This window comes from Ambystoma mexicanum, chromosome 9 (assembly GCF_040938575.1).
Source record: "Ambystoma mexicanum isolate Mex_15411 chromosome 9, UKY_AmexF1_1, whole genome shotgun sequence".
Classification (NCBI taxonomy): Eukaryota; Metazoa; Chordata; class Amphibia; order Caudata; family Ambystomatidae; genus Ambystoma; species Ambystoma mexicanum.
Genome location: NC_090931.1, coordinates 746,874,728 through 746,894,212, shown reverse-complemented (window position 1 = coordinate 746,894,212; position 19,485 = coordinate 746,874,728). Strand labels below are relative to the sequence as shown.

At 45.7% G+C, this 19,485-nt stretch overlaps 1 long non-coding RNA gene across 1 annotated transcript in view; it reads left to right on the top strand.

Annotated features, from left to right (window-relative positions):
• Positions 1 to 17,640, top strand: part of LOC138488580 (uncharacterized) — a 244,424-nt gene extending 226,784 nt beyond the window's left edge. The window contains exon 2 of the long non-coding RNA XR_011274686.1: positions 17,197 to 17,640. This is a non-coding gene — a long non-coding RNA (uncharacterized lncRNA). The remainder of the gene's footprint in view (positions 1 to 17,196) is intronic.
• Positions 17,641 to 19,485: the final 1,845 nt, after the last annotated feature.

The window sequence follows — 19,485 nt, the reverse complement described above, 5'->3', positions numbered from 1 at the left end:
TGACACTGATACATGTTTGTATTTTCTGCTATCAATTTTCTCTGCAAAAGGTTAATGTTCCTCTTTCAGGGAGCTATTCGTCTGTATTTATGTGTGGTGTATATATATATATATATATATATATATATATATATATATATATAGTACCTATGTATATGTGCATATGAGACTTTCTTTTCAAATATGTCAATTTTCATCAATAGAAGTGATAGAACATATCAATCATTCATAAGTTATGGTCTTACATAACACCACCTGCAGGATCTCTCCTGTTTCTACAGGATCTGTAATACAACTGTTGAGTTAACTTTCCCTTGGAGAATGGTATGACGTTTCCCTGTCATGAAAGAGCATATTTGAATATTAAAACCTCCTATTACAGTGTAGTATATCTGTTTCCTCCCACTCACCCTGTTTGTTTTTCTTCTTTATTCGGTTATCAGTGACAGATGAGATGGCGAAGGAGTCTTGACTAATGCCAGTAGCCCATGTTGAAGGGACATATGTACTGCAAACCGCTTTGATTGGCTGTTACAGGGGTTATATGCAACTCACCTAGCCACTGAATTGTATGTTCTTGTTGAGATCTTTTTTTCACTTTATTAATAACATTTCTTAAGTTTGTATTTTTCTTTGCTGCTGGACGAGAGGAGAAAGGAGATGTAGGCATAATACACGCCCCTGTGTCTCTAACAGAATTACCCCCCACTCCTGATAGTGAGGCGGGACTAGCCATTCTGTTTCTCTTGCGGCTATTTAGAACAACCATTAGATCCTCGCAATACGATTCCTGTAATCGGCGCATAGTACTCGCAATCAAATGCACCCTTGTCTTTAATAAAATCAGTATTTATCCAGTCCCTCAAGCTTGGATCATCGCCTTCCCAACCAATCATTTATTGCATTGATGTGTTCACGGGTGTTGACAGGACTGCAAGTGGCTCCGTGGACTGAGCAGGGCACTTTATTTTCAAATGTCATACTTAAGGTACTCTTCCCATTCATATCTATTAGTGTGACAAACATAACCTTGGCCAATTTAACCACAGCCATTGCCCATCGCTCTGGGTGATTAGACAGGACCTGTTTTCCATGACCTGGAAATACAAACGCCTTTGCTGCTACAGCTGCTGAGCATGACCCTAATTGGCTAATGTTTACTTTGAGCATCTGTGCTGTCGGGCTCTGGCCATTAATTTTACTTGTAACCACTGCTCATTAGCTCTCGAAACTCATTGACCTGGTTATCGCTGTGATTGCTTTTTATTGATTTCCTTGAACAGCACATTAACGAGCATTCCCCGCTGACAGGGCGTTGACTCATCGTCTCTGCTGCTGTAGGTACGAAGCCCTGGAGAGATACAACATGGCGACGGAGATGACAGGAGATGCCCAGGGATTTATATGGCCTTGTGTTTTTATATATATAGGTCGCACCGCACGAGTGTGCCCTTTCCATTGAACGTAGGTTTTCATGAGTGCCTTTGGTGTGCATTCCAGAAAAAATATTAGGTGAACGGTCACAGGTTCTTGCATTACCTCACTTCGTAAGATCTGTACATGCATAAAACCTAGAAGGGTGTTAAGAGATAGATTCCTCACTTACTAAATAAAAAGAACAACAACAGCGAACACAACATTACGACCCTGGCGTTAAGGGTTTAACAGCGCCGTAAAAGGTGTCGGTACCGTACTTAGCGCCTTCCCCAGTCCCATTGAGCCCTATGGGGCGAAAATGGGAATGGGGAAGGGCCATGGTGAAATGGGGAAATACCGCCCCGCCAACCTTGGAATGGGGCGGTATTTCCCCATTCCACCATGGCGGACTCGTTACAACTGCGGCACCAACCACGGTGCTAATAGCGCCATGGTTTAGCGCCGGGGTTGTAATGAGGGCCAATCTGGTGAATAGATTCCTTGCCCATGCTGTACAAGCTTCCATCACCCACACATCATATTAAGGACAGCAACAATGCATGGCTGTCCCTTACCCAAAAACATAGAAAAAGTACTCAACAGGAATCAGTAGCACAACCTAATTGCAAACAGAGAGCAGGCAGAACACGACCATGGAGTGCAAGGTTCGCTCAAGCACACAGAACAAACTAGGCAGAAACTGGGCACGCTTCCCTCACACAAAAATGGAACAGGTACAAACACTTCTGCCCACCCCCCACACCCACACGGCCAGTCCGAGACATGGGCAGTCTGTGCAGCTGGATAGGGCCCCGCTGCCATATAGGCCCACAGGCACCAGCTGGTTACTTCCAGCATAGAAAGGAATATTTTGTTCAAAAGCAGCTGTCCTACCACCATGTAAGAGGGTTGGTTTCCTTTCTGTTTGTCCTGGTGAGGCAACCTGTCACCTCTCAACCTCCTGCTGTGACGCTCTCGTGACAAATGCCCTCATCCCAGTAGCCCACTAGAAGCTTTGGGGCTCGTAAGCACCGCTTATCACTTTCTTTCTTAAAGTAAGGCATTTATAGTGGGAGCGATTTACAAGGGATGGCCTACTTAAAGTTTCTATAGCATTCTATATATGGTATGTAAAGAACGTAGAATTTAGAATATGGAATGCAGGAAGAAAGATGCACAACATAGGCTGTTAGAAGAGTTGGAAGAAACTGTGTTAGGAGCCGGTGGGTGTTTATCTTGATACTTCAGTAAAGAAGAAATTGTTCCCTTACCTGCATCTCTGGTCATTTTATTGGCAACGAGGAAAGAGCACGGCATACCACCGAGTAGCCGTTTGCTGTCTGGACCTGATTGACTGGCTGCCCAGCCTCATCTCCCACGCCTGAAGCGATCTTGAGCAGGACATCCGCGGTGACCCTGATTGCCAGTAAGTCTGTGCTACTAGGTGCGGAGTCTGGGGAGGGTGGCCATGCTTACACAAAGCAATTTCCATAATAACTGTGAGGGACAGGTTTGCTGCTGAACCAACGCACTGCATAACCTCTGTGCTCACTTAGCGTATATATTCGACATCCAAAGGCTCTATCATTAGCACAGAAAAATAGGCTGAGCTCACACGTTTTGCGTTTCTCCATGTAGCAGGAGGGAAGAGGGACAGGAGAGCCCCCTACGATCCCGCTCGTCAGCATCAGAGGAAAGGACCTCACAACGTCGGACAACGCACAGCCATTTTGGTTTCCAATGCAACCAAAAAACAAAACATTGCTCTATGCGTCACAGACACACACGCTAGATGCTCTGTAACAAAGATAACACAGATCATTCTACATTAAAGGAATACAACACCCAGTGCAGCTGTAAAGTGTAACAAGGAGAATTGTGACAATCTCCTGTCACTTCATACTTGTACAAGTAGAACCACTAATTTACAATGGTGGAAGGAGACAAGACACATATTGCTGGAGCTAAAGTATTTAATAATATGAGACTTTAAAGCAGGAGAAAGCAATACTACATTGCCATCAACAAAAAGCACTAAAACATCGCTTTACAGAGAATCAAGCTATGCAAGGCATACCTCCTCCAAATTACTTTTTGGATACCACAGGTGAACCCAACATACCATGGAAGCGTTAGAAGAAACATTTTGACCATTATGTGTTTGCAGTACATGGTTTAAATTTTGCAAGTGAGCAGAAGAAATGTCTGCCTACGCATTGTTTGGGCAATTACAGTCAAGAACAGTTTGAGAATCTTCTGCAACTTTCCGATGAGGAATCAGCAAGTCTTACTGAGTGTGAAAAATGCATCTAGAGCTTGATAAGCACTACAATAAATCCATGAGCATCATACTTGATATGTACCAATTTGGAAAAAGGAAAGTGCAAAATGGAGAGACGGTGGAACCGTACATAACGGCTTTCAGGGGTTTGGCAGCCTCATGTGAATTTGGCAACACTTTGAATGAGAGACTGAGAGACCAAAACCAGTTTATGTTGCAATGCAGTGACGGAAAAGTGAGGGAAGCTTTAGGGTCAAAGAGTAATCCAACTATTGATGAAGTGATTAAGGTTGCTATGGAGATAGAACATATAAAGCTTTTTGCCCCCTTACACTGGAACTCCCTACCTCTCTCTATCTGCTCCTCTCCCACCTATTCCTCTTTCCCCTCCTCACTGAAATAACTTCTTCTTCACTCCCCTCCCTGATACCTCCCCCCTCTCTCTATCCCTTCCCTCCTTCTATTGTCCTCTCTCTATTCTCCTTATATGTATCTGTCCCTGTCTCACCTATGATCTACTTTCTTTTGTTGCTCACTTCACTCATTACTCTCTCCCTCTCGATCCTTCTCTACCCCCCTCCTCTCCTCTCCCTTCTTACTTGCAAATTGTTCTAAATACCGATTTTATGGTTTGATTCATATTTACTGTTTTTCTTCGACTGTTCCATGTTTTATGTGTTACTTGTTAACTGTAAAGTGCCTTGGATTAAGGCGCTATTTAAAACAATAAAATACAAATACAAAAATAAACAAGTGTGTAAAGGAGTTAGAAAAAAGAATTGAACAAGAATCAAAGAAAGAAGAGACTCTACAAGTAATTGAGGTTTTGGCAATACAAGAAAATAATGTTGTCAGAAAGAAACAAGAAATTAAAAAAGAAGGCCTTGTAAAGAAAAAACTAGGGCGGTTCAAAGAAAAGGAAGACGACAATGAAAGGAGAAGGTGCTTTCGCTGTGATCATTTGTATCATTTGGCCTGTAGTGACAAGTGTCCTGGCATTAAGGCATTATGTAAAAGATGCAACAAACAGGGGCATTTCACTAACTGTTGTAGGACAAAATTTGAAAATATTGATTGTATTGATGAGTTGTGTGAAGAATTGGAAGAATGTATGTGTGTTATTGACTGTGTGACTGACGAAATAGGTAATGTGGAGGATGAAGATGCTGATGTTGAAAAGCCTGTCGACCATAGCAATTGGAGGCATAAATATAGATATGGTAATTGACTCTGGGGCCAAATATATCTTGTTGCCCAGAATTATTTTGGAAGCAAACATTGGAAAAGAGATCATACTCAATGAGGTACATGTGAAGCCTGTGGCCTATGGAGGAAAACACATTGATTTAGAAGGTTGGTTTTGGTCTGCTATGCAATTTAAAGACAGATCAGCAAAAGGAAAGATGGATGTTTCTAGCAACTAAACCTATCCACTTTTAAGTTGGTCACATCAGAAGAGACTTAAGATAAAACTTGATCCCAATGCTGAACAAGCAGTTTATGCTGTGGATTGTGATACATTGCCTGAATTATCCACTCAGCATACAGTTTTTCGGCGATGAATTGGGCAACCTGAAATATTTTATGCACAATATTTGCATGAAGTACAATTCTTTTCCAGTAGTGCAAAAAGTGAGACCAGTACCTTTTAGCCATCCCAGCTGCTTTAAAGGATGAACTCAATCAGATGGAGGGACAAGGTGTGATAGAAAGGGTTGAGTCTTCTGAGTGAGTTTCACTGTTGGTCATTGTTCACAAACCGAATGGGAAACTTAGACTGTGCATAGATTTGAGGTGTGTAAATCGATGTTTAATACCGGATAGTCATCCCTTACCTAATATGACAGAGATGTTGGGCACGATAAATGGGGCAAAAGTTAGATTTCAAGTCTGCGTACCACCCGATTGTCTTACACCCATCCTCTAGAAATATAACAGCTTTTATCACTCCAGAGGGTTTGTTCCAGAGTAAGCGCATGCCCTTTGGTCTGGTATCTGCTGTGCCTGTGTTTCAACACATCATGTATCAATTGTTTCACCATATGGAGGGGGTATTGTGTTTTCAAGATGATGGGCCTCATTACGGGTTTGGCGGTAGCGATGCCCTTAATAAAGGCATGGCTGCCTCCAAAACCGTGTCCGGGTTCCCTGAATGGGGAATTACCGGGCCATTCCGAGTTTGGAGGGCCCGATAATTCCTCCCTCAGGGAACTCGGGCCCGCACTTCCCCATTTCCATTTGAGCCCCCATCGGGCTCAATGGGAATGTGAGCAGGAGCTAACAACGGGCCGATTACGACCGGCCCGTTGTTAGCTCCCTCGCGGGACCCGGTAATGACGCCTGGTTTTACCAGGCATCCTTACCGGGTCCCGCGATGGGACCTTGTAATATTGCAGAATGGGTTAACTGGTGCCGCTACCACTAGCGGCACCCGTTAACCCATTCTGCAATTCTTGTAATGAGGCCCGATGTGTTCGTTTAAAGGAGAACCACTGAAGAGCAGAATACCAGACTAAAGAAAGTGTTGAACATATTCAAGGAGGCTGGTTTAACACTGAGTAAAGATACGTGCAAATTCCATAAATCTGTCATACAATATCTATGACATGAGATATCTGAACATCGTATTAGACCAAAGAAAGATCTTGTGAATAATATTTTGAATTTTCCCAGTCCCACCAACAAGCAAAATATCATCTTGTTTTTAGGAATGGCTGAATATTATGCCAAATTTATTTTAGATTTAGCGAGTAAAACTGTGAACATTTATTTATTTATTTTTATAACGTGCCACACACCTATGGGCCTCAGAGCGCACATGAGAAAACCTATGAAGAAAGGAGTGAGATTTCAATGGAATGATGTCAATAAGAAAAGTATTCTTACAAAAGATGCAAGTAATCATGGGTTTGGTGTGGTGCTTTCTCAGAGAAATGAGGAAAAAGAATGTACCATTGCATTTGAATCCAGAGTGTTGAAGGAGGCAGAACAAAATTATTCCAGAATTGAAAAAGAGTGGTTGGCAATTAAGTGAGTGATTTATAAGTTCTGTCCATTTCTTTGGGGTGTGAAATTTGATGTCAGATCTGATCACAAGCCTTTAAAGGAAAGTTTGACCACAAAAGGATTATATAAGGTGTCCTAGAGAATACGTAAGTGGGTTGCAAGTTTGCAATATTACAATTGGGAGATGGAATACATAGCAGTGGATTGTCTTTCCAGGTTGACAAATGTAGTTGAGGATGAGAATGAGGATGACAATAATAATGAAGAGGATCAAGTTTTAAGTATCAACCAAGATGTAGTATCAGAAAAGGAGTGGGAGGAAGCTATGTCAGCAGGTGAAATTCTAAGAGATGTCAAGGAGTGCCATGAAACAAAATATTGATAGAGAAAAGAGATGTGCTATTGAAGGAAATTAAGGAAATGATGGAGAATATGATCACTGTTTGGCTCGTGCTAAAAGTGTTTGTGGTAGACCATTATATTTGAAAGACTTTGTGGAATGCTGGATTTTACATTTATGGACTTCATTGATTCACGGTGCGTCACCCTTTCTCAACTCTCATGCTGGACTTCCTTTGCATCTTGTACCCATGGTGGCCCCGAATCATGCTGTTCCCATCTTCATCTTGTATTCTGGCTTGCAACATTATGTGTTACTACTGACTTCTGCAATTGTATTCACTCTCCCCTCTTGCTTCTCCGCTCTTTTTGACTGCTTACTCTCTGTTCTCTCCTCCTTTCCCCTTTCCTATCTCCTCCCCTTACTTCTAGGCACTTAATCTATCAGAATTGTCCCTGGGCCTAACATGATAGCAACCTCGTCTGTCCGTCTCTTCCACTTACCCCCCCCCCAGCACTATCTGAAATGTTGTCAGGCCTAGTACGCTTGTTTTTGTTCCTCCTCTCCCTTTCTGCACCCCTCTCCATCACCTTTTGATTTTTCTCCGGCTCTACCAGAAATGCCGTCAGGCCAAGTACGGTAGTCACCTGTCCGTTTCCATTTCCTTCTTCCCCTCCCTTCCTTATCTATGTCTTAGCTCTTGCACTATCTGAAATGTCGTCAGGCCGAGTACGATAGTGAATTTCACATCCTTTCTGTTCATGGCCTGTAAGAAATGTCATTGTATTTGCCCTTGTTCCCTCCCTTGCCTTGAAGCGCTTTGAAAGACATTGGGCCTCATTACACGGAAGGCGGTAATCCAGGGTGCTATTAGCACCCTGGACCATGCCGGTAAATTACCGGCACCGCCTTGGCGGAAAGGGGATTTACCGCCCCATTCCAAGGTTGGAGGGGCGGTAAATCCCCCTTCCGCCATTGCCCTTCCCCATTTCTGCCCCATAGGGCTCTATGGGAATGGGGAAGGCGCTAATTACGGCACCGCAATTTTGCGGTGCCGTAATTAGCTCCGAGGTCCCTTAGCGGGTTGGTTTTTAACGCCTGCAAGAAGCAGGCGTTAATTCCTCCAACCCGCAAAGGGACCTCGTAGTACGGCGGTAAGGGTTAACGGTCACCGTTGCCATTAACGGTGACCGTTAACCCTTACCGCCGTCCGTGTAATGAGGCCCATTGTGTATAGCCGCTATACAAATAAACTATCGTATCAATGAAGATGCAATTTTCATATTAGCCTGTAATAAGTTATGACGTATCTTATTGTGTTATGTGTAATTCAATGTCAAAGGCGTGGCTAGTTATGTTGTTATGAAGTACATTTTGTTCCTGTATATAGTTCACATGTTTAATGCCATAATTCTTCATTATCACAGTGTAAATACTTTGTTCATATTATAGTGAAAAAGGGGAGATGTGTAGCATTCCATATGAGGTATCTAAAGAATGTAGTATATAGAATATGGAATGCAGGAAGAAAGATGCAAAAGAGAGGCTGTTAGAAGAGTTGGAAGAAACTGTGTAAGAAGCCGGTGGGCGTTTATCTTGATACTTCAATAAAGAAGAAATGGTTTCCTTACCTGCATCTCTGATCATTTTATTTCTTCACGTTTCCTTGTTAAGAACTGCAAAGGGAAGCAATCACAGCCTGGAGTTGGTCCTGTGATTTGGCATCTGAACAGAAATCGCTGCACTGCAGCAAGAGCTGTCTTCTCACCCGTTGTGGCACTCAAACCTATCAAGAAAGGTTAAAACGCTGCACACGTTGTGCTATAGGGGACACACACGCTGCCTGTACTGCATAGAATGCAGAACGCATTACACGATGAATTCATCAGATTGTAACTTAGCTGTCAACAGCAGCCTGGCAGCAGGCTCAGACCCACAGCAGAATATGAAATGCGATTATAGTTGTTATTAACACGCACACCAGGGCCTTTGCATCAGGCAGCTAGGCTGCGGCAGCTCCCCAGGGGGCTGCAACACAGGGGACCGGAAGTAGACGCCGCGTGCAGGGGCAGTCTCAATGGATCTTCACAATCGCCGGCTTGTTATCGCCTCGAGGGTAATCAGCGTGAGCAAATAGCCTGCAGGCCACCAGAGATCATTCCTTTCATTATTGCCCGGGAAAGATGCCCTTTCCAATGTTTAGCTTCAGCTTTGCAATGGGATTAAATGGCAGAGCATGGGGGCTTCCTAGTGTGCACCGTAATCACTTTATTTTCTGACAGAAGCAAAACGTAATGTGATGTTCACCTGTTTTAACGTGGAGCTACAAATTCCATAATCCACTGCTTCACCCGTAGGCGACAGCTGTGGGTCCCGTTGCCTTTCTATGGAGAAAGCCAACACGGAACAGAAGGGGAATGCTTTTCTGGTCCAACGTCTGGGGACCAAACACCACGAGGCCGTTCAGCCAGCGCTGCCCACCGCCGCTCGAAATGGCTTTTTTTGGGAGGGGATGTTGCTATGTCCTAGATGGTGTGGGGCTTGTGCTGTGGGGAGTGGAAGGCAGAGGCTGGGTATGGGGCTTCTGGTCTGGTCTGGCTGTTGGGGAGGTGCTTTGTGTGTTGGGGGGCAGGATGCCAGGTATAGCACTTGCAAGCTTGGTGTTGGGGGGCAGTATGCCAGGGATGGGGCTTGTGCTCTGGGTGATGGGGGGCAGTATGCCATATATAGGGCATGTGCACAGGATGGGGAGCAGGATGCCAGGTATGGAGTTTGCACTCTGGGTGGGGGCAGGATGCCAGATATGGGGCTTGTGTCTTGGGGGTGGGGGCAGCATGCCAGCTCTGGGGCTTGTGCTCTGGGTGGTGTGGGGCATGATGCCAGAGATAGGGCTTGTGCTCTGAGTGGTGAGGGGCAGGACGCTAGGTATTGGGTTTGGGATTTTGGTGGTATGGGGGCCAGCAGCAAAAAACTCCTGTCCCATTCTTAGAATAGGGACTTAAATGAAGATAGTATTTCCCAGAGGGGGTGCCCGGGCCCTGGAGCACCAATGTACCCGGTGCCCCTGCTGCCCGATTTGGATATTCCAGCTCTGAATACGGTACAGGGCCCTTCGGGTTTTTTCATGCTGGATGTACAATCCATTTTGAATTCTGACTCCAATGATGGGGCCCCATGCACGTGTTGCCCAATATGTTTGCAACTATATGACATTCAGTTTTGACAGCGTCTCTAGAAGTAGGCTGCAATCTATATCTGGTTCACCCAGCATTGAAGCTAAGATTAGCATGATTTGTACCCAGTACGGTAAGGACCCAGCACCCTTCTCCATTTCCCAGAGCTTTAACATGGGTTGCAGCTTGGTAAAAAATAGAGCTTTTCAGGATTGTCCTTGATTTTGCATTGTGCCATATCTCAAATGCTATGTCCAAAGACCAGGGGAGTTCTTAGTCTCAGCTCTTTATATCTTAAAGGAAGTCTCACAGGCCAGTTGCCTCTTCCGCCTAGCTAATTAGCTTTGGTGGGTTATGCCACCGGTGAAGATTGATTTGGCATCTTTTGGTGCCCATTCTCTCAAGGATGCCATGGTCTCCATGGCTGATTGGGCAGACACACATCTGGAGGCTATCCTCAAGTTGGCGCATTGGCCCAGTGGGCCTGTCTTGCGTACCTTTGATTGCAAACCCATTGAGCATTGATTTGTATTGTTTTATGTTATTGTAAAGAAACATTGGGCCTCATTACAGGTCGGGTGGTCCGGAAATAACAGTGGCGGTAAACCCGCCGCCACTGTTAATTCTCAACTGCCCGATCCGAAGTCCTGCAGGCGGGAGGTGGCATTCCCGTCAGGTCTGACCTGGCGGGTTTAACACCACCCGCCTGCAGGCGGACGAGGAAACATCGGCACCATCACGACATGGTGCTGGTGTTTCCATGATCCCCATTCTCATTGAGTCCGATAGAACTCAATGGGAATGGGGATTTACACTATTCCGCCTCCGGAATTCCTGGGACACCGGGGTTGTAATGCCCCGGTAATTCCGGGAATCACGGAGGAGGAATGGTAATACGAGTCCGGCGGTAACCAGGCAGTTTTACCACCTCGGCTACCGCCGGACTCGTAATGAGGCCCATTGTTTTAGCTCGAGATCAGCACTTTACAGGGGTGGCCAACTTTTGGGCAGGTATCTTTTAACATTAGCGCAGGAAGGTGAGTTGCGGCCTGTGTGTGCATTGGGATTAGTCCATTGCCAGATGTTTTGAGAGATCTGCTGGGCTTAGAACAGCAGAATTGGGTGGTAAGTGATAGGGAAAGGTCCAATTGTTGATATTCTATGGCATTTTTAGGGCAAACAACTGCAGACCTTGCAACCAATCAACAGCACGTTTCTTCATTAGTTATATCTACACTTTGAACTCACAAGCTAGGAAGCCTCTGTGGGCTGTCCTTAAATGGAGATTTTGCTAGTTCACAATTAAAAGATTAGTTGTTATTAAGGCCATATAAGAAAGTATTATGCCACCTCATTAATATATGTTTTTGTATCCGCCCTGATTGGACTCAAGATCTTGTTTCAGATTCGTGTACCGGTGCTGGTGCACATCGTTCTGAGGCCGGACAGCGATGATTGTCAGCGGGTCAGTTGGAATGTTCCCCCTTAAACTAGGGATGATGCAGAGACAAGGAAAGAGGACGAGGCACGAGGGGATGAGGCTTCAATGGACCAGAGAGACAATATGGACTTACCACCTCTATTGGTTAAGGAGGGGATTATGGCATTTGGCGTTCCAGGCAAAAACTTTCCCAAATAATTAACCAATTCATTATTGGTGCATACCAAAGATAAAGGGGTTCTATGACAAGAACTCGCATTATGCTTCACTTTCTTTTATTTGCTGCCACAACAGCACTTTAAAACTTAACTTTAATACTGTACATTTATGTTCTTAAAAAACCACAGTTATTGAAAACGAAAATGGACCAGTTTAAACGTTTGTTTCACATCTGCGTGTGATCACTGTAATCACCCGGGAACTACTAGTCCCATGATACTCATGTCTCTGGTAGTCCAATCCTCCCAGCTCTGCGCCTATCAGAGGGCAGCCTCCTGTATAAGAACCCTTGTTCCCAGGTCCTTTCCTCTTTCTTTTTGCTGCCATAAAATAAGTGACATTTTTTCTCTATCTTTGTTTATAGAAGTATCGTTAGTCACGTATATATTTCTATAATTTCTGTAATATGTGTCTATCAGTATGGCATTACACCGCAGCGCGCATGGAATTAGTTTCATTCTCCTCAAAAGAGTTTACCTGAACGCGTAATGCGAGCGTTGCGCAGCGTATTACATTCAGTAAGCGCGCGTTAGACTTCTTTCATGAAAGTTCGAGTGTTGGGAAGAGCGAACGAGGGCCGGAGCCGCGAGCAATTGCGTTCGCTTCAGGCTGCCGAGCCCCGTGCTCTGTAATAATCGGTGCCAGCGAACTCGGCGGCCGTTAGGACCTGTGGGAGCGGGAATCCCCTCAGGTTTTTCCCAGCTTCCCCAGGGATTCTAGCTTCTGCTCACATTGCGCTTGCAGTCGCGTACGAGGGAAGTAGTTAACCAGAGCTCCAGATTAATTTCGAAAAAAAAAAATATATATATATATATATCTTTTGAATACTTTATAAAACGCAAGAAGCGGTTTACAGGCACACACTACATTACTCAGAAACATGTGTAGAGCCTGAAGAGCCTTCATCTGCTGACTTCCATGCAGTTGGCCCTAGCAACACCTCGATTATGGCTCAGTTTGCCACCCCCACCAACACCCCTTCCACTTCTCCGGAGTGGAGTCAAGAAGAGTGGGAAGAGGATCCTTCCCAGCAAGAATCAGACTTGACACAGAGTTTTAAGAAGGTACTCGGAGACTCCTTGCAGCAGGCGGTCTCTCAAGGGGTGCAGCCCATTACGAAGAGATTGGAGACTCTGGAAATGATAATGGCTGAACAACAGAAAAAGAGCACAGCCAGGAAAAGACTGGCTAGTAGCCCTAATGAAGGAACGTCAGCAGGACACCCCCAAAAAGGGGTTGAGAAGAAGGGGTGTAAAGTAGCCCGGAAGAGCAAGCACTCTTTGACCCCCCGGGCAACACTGAAAGGTTTAACACTGTTTCCCAATTGACAGGCGACCCTGTCGCCAGGCTTAAAGAAGCCTTCCTGGCAAAGAACAGAGACGGCCAGGATAGACCCCCTACCCCAGGGGTGTACAATTTAGGGGACGATGACGAGGGCTATTCACCCAATGATCAAGGGGGCGAGGAAGAAGAAGATATCAGTAGAGGTGTGGAAGTCCCACAAATCATAGAAGATACGGCAGACATGTTCGACCCCGAAGCCATCCGGCACCCCAAGTCCTCTGTATGGGTACCTTCCCCTAGAGTGGCACTCTACATGGCTCAGCATATCAGAAAACCTCTAGAAAGAGAGGTAAGATCGAGAATGAGATCCGAGTGTCCTAGACCAGAGCTGCCAGAAACTAACAGAAACCCCTGACTTAGACCCTAAGATGGTTACGTTTGTGACCAAAACAGCTAGAGACGTCAGGAAAGGCATGGACCTAGCCTGGAAAGGATGTCAGGATAAGCTCCTGGACCTTTCGGGTCCCTTAGCAAACATTATGGACCTCGCTGAGAAGTGAAAAGATACAGGTATGCCAATAGACGCAACCATCCTGGGCAACTGGGCGCAAAGAGCAGTATGCCTATTGGGCAACGCCAATTGTCCCTTATATTCAGAAAGAAGAAGAGGAATCTTATTGAAGATTGACAAGTAGAGCGACCTGGCCACCTACGAAGCGGGCGAAGGCGCCAAAGGTCTCTTGTTCGACGAGGAGTTCGCTAAAGAAATGGCACAGTTCGTAGAAACTTATTCTGCTTTAGAGAAGGCCCAGACTTCAATCAGAAAAATCTTTCCAGGACGGATTTTTGCCGGGACCGGACGACATAGGGGTCGCTCGTCCGGTCGCTATAACTCCCAACGAAGGCCCTACAATCAGCGCGCCCAGTACGGGGACTCCAGACAACAAGACTCATTCTTCCTGGCTAGATCGAGGTTCCCCAGAGGCCACAGGGGAAGAGGATCTTACAGACAACCAGGGGCAGCAGCCGGTGAGTACAGCATGTCGGAGTGTAGGAGGAAGAACCCTCCACTACCTGCGCGAATGGCAATCATTATCAAGCGATGCATGGGTGCTACAGGCAGTTACAGGCCTACAGATAGAGTTTATAGGTACGCCAGTGCAGAGAACAGAACCCCGCCCCATAGTTATGACGCAAGAGGAAGCAGCGCTCCTGCACATCCAGCTCAGCAAACTAGAAAGCAAAAATCCGATAGAGCGCGAACTCCAGAGAGATCCCGGTTTCCTCAGCAACATGTTCCTAGTTCACAGAGGGGACAAAATAAGACCAGTAATCAATCTGAAAGATTTAAACAAATGGGTGTTATGCAACCATTTCAAGATGGAGGGGATTCATCTTCTCTGAGACCTTCTGCGCTCAGGAGACTGGCTAGCTCGTCTAGATCTCAAAGACGCATACCTAACGATTCCGATAGCAACTTCTTATCGGAAATATTTGCGCTTCCGATGGAAGGGAGAAGTATGGCGCTTCACGTGTCTCCCGTTCGGTCTGTCCTCCGCTCCTTGGGCCTTCACCTAGCTCATGAAACCGGTGGCAGCAGCCATCAGAGAGAGAGGCATACGTATCATCATCTATCTAGACGACATTCTCGTCTGCGGATCAGAAAAAGCTACTCTAGCAAAGAATGTTCAATGGGTATTCTCACTCCTCACCTCGCTAGGATTCCTAGTGAACCTAGACGAATCCCATCTACGTCCTGTCCAGAGAATAGACTTTCTAGGCTGCACAATAGACTCAGTGAAAGCCTCCCTCGAGCTCCCGGGTCACAAAGTGAGATCGATCAAGAAAGAACTCAGAGCAGTTCTAGCGAAAGGGACTATTTCCCTTCGCAAGCTAGCTAGAGTAGTAGGTCTTCTAGCAGCCTCCATTCAGGCGATATTTCCGGGACCTCTCCATTATCGGGCACTGCAAAGGCTCAAGATAAAACATCTACAAGGAGGCCTGCGATACCACCAATTAGTGACTTTGGACCGCGAAGCCCTCACAGAGCTCAACTGGTGGCTAGAGAATATGGAGGCCTGGAACGGCCGCGCCATTTTTGGCGACGCCCCAGAACTAGTAATTGAATCAGATGCAAGCAGGTCAGGCTGGGGAGCCAGATGCGAACATGTGCAGACAGGAGGGAAGTGGTCAGAGGAGGAGTTACACCTCCATATAAATTGTCTCGAGTTGTTAGTGGGCTCTTTCGCAGTGCGCGCTTTTACGAAAGACAAGGTGAAATGTTGCGTACTGCTCAAGATGGACAACATCTCCGCAGTGCATTACATAAACAAATTGGGAGGCACAAAATCCAAAATGCTAGCCGAGTTAGCGAAGAATTTCTGGCATTACTGTCTTCAAAACAGAATCTCCGTATCAGCGGAATACTTGCCAGGCAAGCAGAACAAAGTAGCAGACTGGAATTCACGTTATCTTGTGGACTCCAGCGATTGGAAACTACACCCTCAAGTCTTCCAGCGATTGCAGAATCTATGGGGGCCCCTACACATAGATCTGTTTGCGTCCAGACTGAACAACCAGACATCAAGGTACTTCAGCTAGAGGATAGACCCGGATGCAGCGGGCACAGATGCCTTCCTGCATCCCTGGACAGGGGCAGCACATTATGCCTTCCCGCCGTTCATTATGATCACGAGAGCTCTAGCGAAAGTTCGCAGAGACCAAGCAGAGATTGTGATGGTGCTCCCCCTATGGAAGGCACAACCTTGGTTTCCAGTAGCGATGGAACTTTCTACTTATTTTCCGAGGATAGTGCCTCAGCTGCCGGACCTTCTTCTCGACCCATCCGGCCACCCTCACCCGCTAGTGACCGCGGGCTCGCTACATTTGATAGCATGCAGGCTTTCAGGAAAAGATGGGACTTGCCTGGAATTTCACAACTCAATGCAGATTGTATCAGAGACTCCTGGGCGCCTTCCACCCTTCGGAGCTATAGTGTGGCATGGAATGGGTGGTCCAGGTGGTGTTCGGAGTACGAGTTGGATCCCGTTTCAGCCCCTTTAGTAGAAGTCCTCAACTTCCTAGCTTTCAACTTTCAAGAAGGCAGCGCCTTCAGAACGGTGGGAGTGTATAGGTCAGCCATTTCGGCAGGCCACGATGAGATTGCCGGTACCCAGCAGTTGTACGTCTACTCAGAGGGATGAAGCTCAAAAGACCACCTATGTCCAAGTAAAAAGTGTTGTGGGATGTTAGCGACGTTTTTCATCTCTTTCTTACATGGCCCGATAACGAGAACTTGTCCCAATCTCAGTTATCGGGAAAGCTAGCCATGCTGCTTTGCCTTACAGCCTGTAAGAGAGTTTCTGATGTCAAAGCTCTGGAAATTGATAGGAAAATATTGTATCCGGACGGCATATCTTTTACCATTACTAAAAGGACAAAGACAGATTCGAGAGTCATTGACTACCCGTTCTTCACTAGTAATATGAAGCTTTGCGTAGCGCAATGTATCAAAGATTATGAGAAAGCAACAGCGCATATTAGGCCACAGGGAGTGACCCAGCTACTCATTGCGCGCAGGAAGCCCTATCATGCAGTAGCATCAGCGACCATTGCTAGATGGGTGAGAGAAATAATGCATTGGTCAGGGATTGACTTGCCTCTTTTTGGCGCGCCTTCAGCCAGGGGGGCGATGGCTTCAAAAGCTTTTACTACAGGGGTGTCGCTACAAGACATTATGAAATCAGCAGATTGGTCCTCTGAGTCGACCTTCAGGACATTCTATTTTAAGCCTGTATCGGAAATACCTAATAGGGTGGTGAACAGTGTTGAACAAGCATAAAGCAAGCCTCCTGTGTTGTCATAGAATAAAGATTGCCCATGCTATCAGCTCAGGAAGTCTTCATTCTATTAAAGACGAGGAGGCGAGCATTATATCCCACCCAGAATTGTGACATATCAGTTGCATTGTCATGTGGTTAACTTGGTAACACCGTTGCTCATTCCCACCCTCATAATGACTCTCCATTCCTTTTAGGAGATGACTAGAAAGCTACAGGATGAAGAAACTCACGAAATGGAGTAATGTTCTTTCAAGTTGGTCGCGTTTGACCTTAAAGCCTTCAGTTCCGAGGATTGTTAACAGTTCATCCCGAGAGGATCGCTCCGTTGGCGAAGAGACTATTGAGTTTAAGGGCCAGACACAAAGAAAGAGAAAGGACCTGGGCACAAGGGTTCTTATACAGGAGGCTGCCCTCTGATAGGCGCAGAGCTGGGAGGATTGGACTACCAGAGACATGAGTATCATGGGACTAGTAGTTCCCGGGTGATTACAGTGATCACACGCAGATGTGAAACAAAAGTTTAAACTGGTCCATTTTCGTTTTCCATAACTGTGTTTTTGTAAGAACATAAATGTACAGTATTAAAGTTAAGTTTTAAAGTGCTGGTGTGGCAGCAAATAAAAGAAAGTAAAGCATAATGCTTGTCTCCTTGCCTTTAATAGAATGAAGACTTCCGGAGCTGATAGCGTGGGCAATCTTTATTATGATGCGTAATAGTTGCCTGCGTGTCCCTAATAAAATCTCAAATTCCCAATGTAAATTAGCAAACTATCATTATCTGGAGCTAATCAACGATCAGGTGGTCTGTGATGACATATTATTATGATTGATATTCCTAGTGTTGTGATTATCTTTACTGTTGTTCTTTGGCTTCTTGTTGTGTACATTCCTTTCTCGTTACCTCTTTCTCTCTGTTGTGCTTCCTCTCTGTTTCTCTTTTTCTCTACCCGAATCCTGCACTTCCTTCCACTTTCCCAAACACCCACAAGCTCCTCTTTTAAGTGAGAAAAGTAACAGCCAATAAGTCTTGCAGTTCCAGAAAACAGAGCAGAACTTCTCTCTTATGGGGTTGGGCCTTCATCACCTGGACTCAGAGTTTACCCAATGATAGATGTGGCTGTGGTAAAGCGTCCCAAGAAACAGAAACTCCTGGTCCTGAGAGTTCAGATCAAGCACTTCATGTGTCTGTTCCTTTTCTATGGTCCAAAGCGGTGAAGCCATTTCCCAGTGCTGGAAGTTGGTTTCTAAAACTGCCGGCCACATCTTGACTGTGCTCCATCTGGCTCACAGACCAGCTTCCATATTGTCTCACTAGCTGCGTACGCTGGGAGTAGGCTGGAAGACCTAGTGCCAACATCACGTGATCCCATTGCTCAGCTTCACATGCCAGGTTCCTACACAACAGAAGCAGGGGCAGTGCAAGATGTCTTCTGAAGTCAGCCTGATAGTGAGAGATATCAAAATGTCCTCCTCCGTCCATTCACATGCAGAAAGAGGCGCAGGCGATTGTTTACGCTTTTAGCTTAAGGCTCTTGATCCCAAGTCCTGCAAATTGGGACCTGTTCTCGATTGGCTGGATTGCCTACAGTAGCTTGAGCCCGGGATTAGACCCATTTAAGCGGATCCCTTTGGCGATTGGACTTTCGAGTGGAACAGGAGACTTGTATCATTGCCACCTGGATCTGCTGGGCTTCGAAGAGTAGTGATGGAGAGTAAGTCGTAAGGAGCCCTCCAATTGTTAGTTGCTGATATTTGAAGGCATTTTCAGGGCAAACCATTGCAGGCATAGCCACAGCATGTATATCACACATTTGATGGCAAATTGAAAGAATTACATTGCTGAAGTTTGAGCATTATGAGTTGAGAACGTGAACAATAGTATTTTGGAAAGTCGGTGTACAAGACAAGTGGGTTTGTTCGTTGTAGGCTTTATGGACTATGTTGAAGTACATGGCATATATCTTGCAATGAGGAGAGATAAAACAATGCTTTTTCAAGCTATGCTATGTTATCCAACATTTATACTGTACCCATCTCACAGTAGTGACCTTACCACGCCTGCACCTTGTCCGAGGTGTAGCATATTGTGCTTTGGCGATGGTGTCGTCAGAACTTGGTCTGTGGATAGTAAAGAAGAGGGTTTGTTTTTTAGGGGTGTAGGAAGCGGGGTTAGCCACTAGAGAAAACAAATACAGAAGGGTAAAATAAACACACGGGTGTTGAAATCGTGTGGGTTTATTGACATGCACTATCGCAACGTGCGGAATGTCCATGGCCCTGTTTTGTTTTCAGTTTCTTCTTTAAATGATTGGACAGTTCTCATACACCCCATTTAACCTCACACTCCTGTCTACCACCCTCCCCTACACCTTAACCCTACCCACCCACAGAACCGTATCCCTTTCGCCTGAACACCCCTACTCTTTGGCTGACCTGTTCATACTTAAGACACATGGCATACTTCTGACTCTGTCACAATAAGG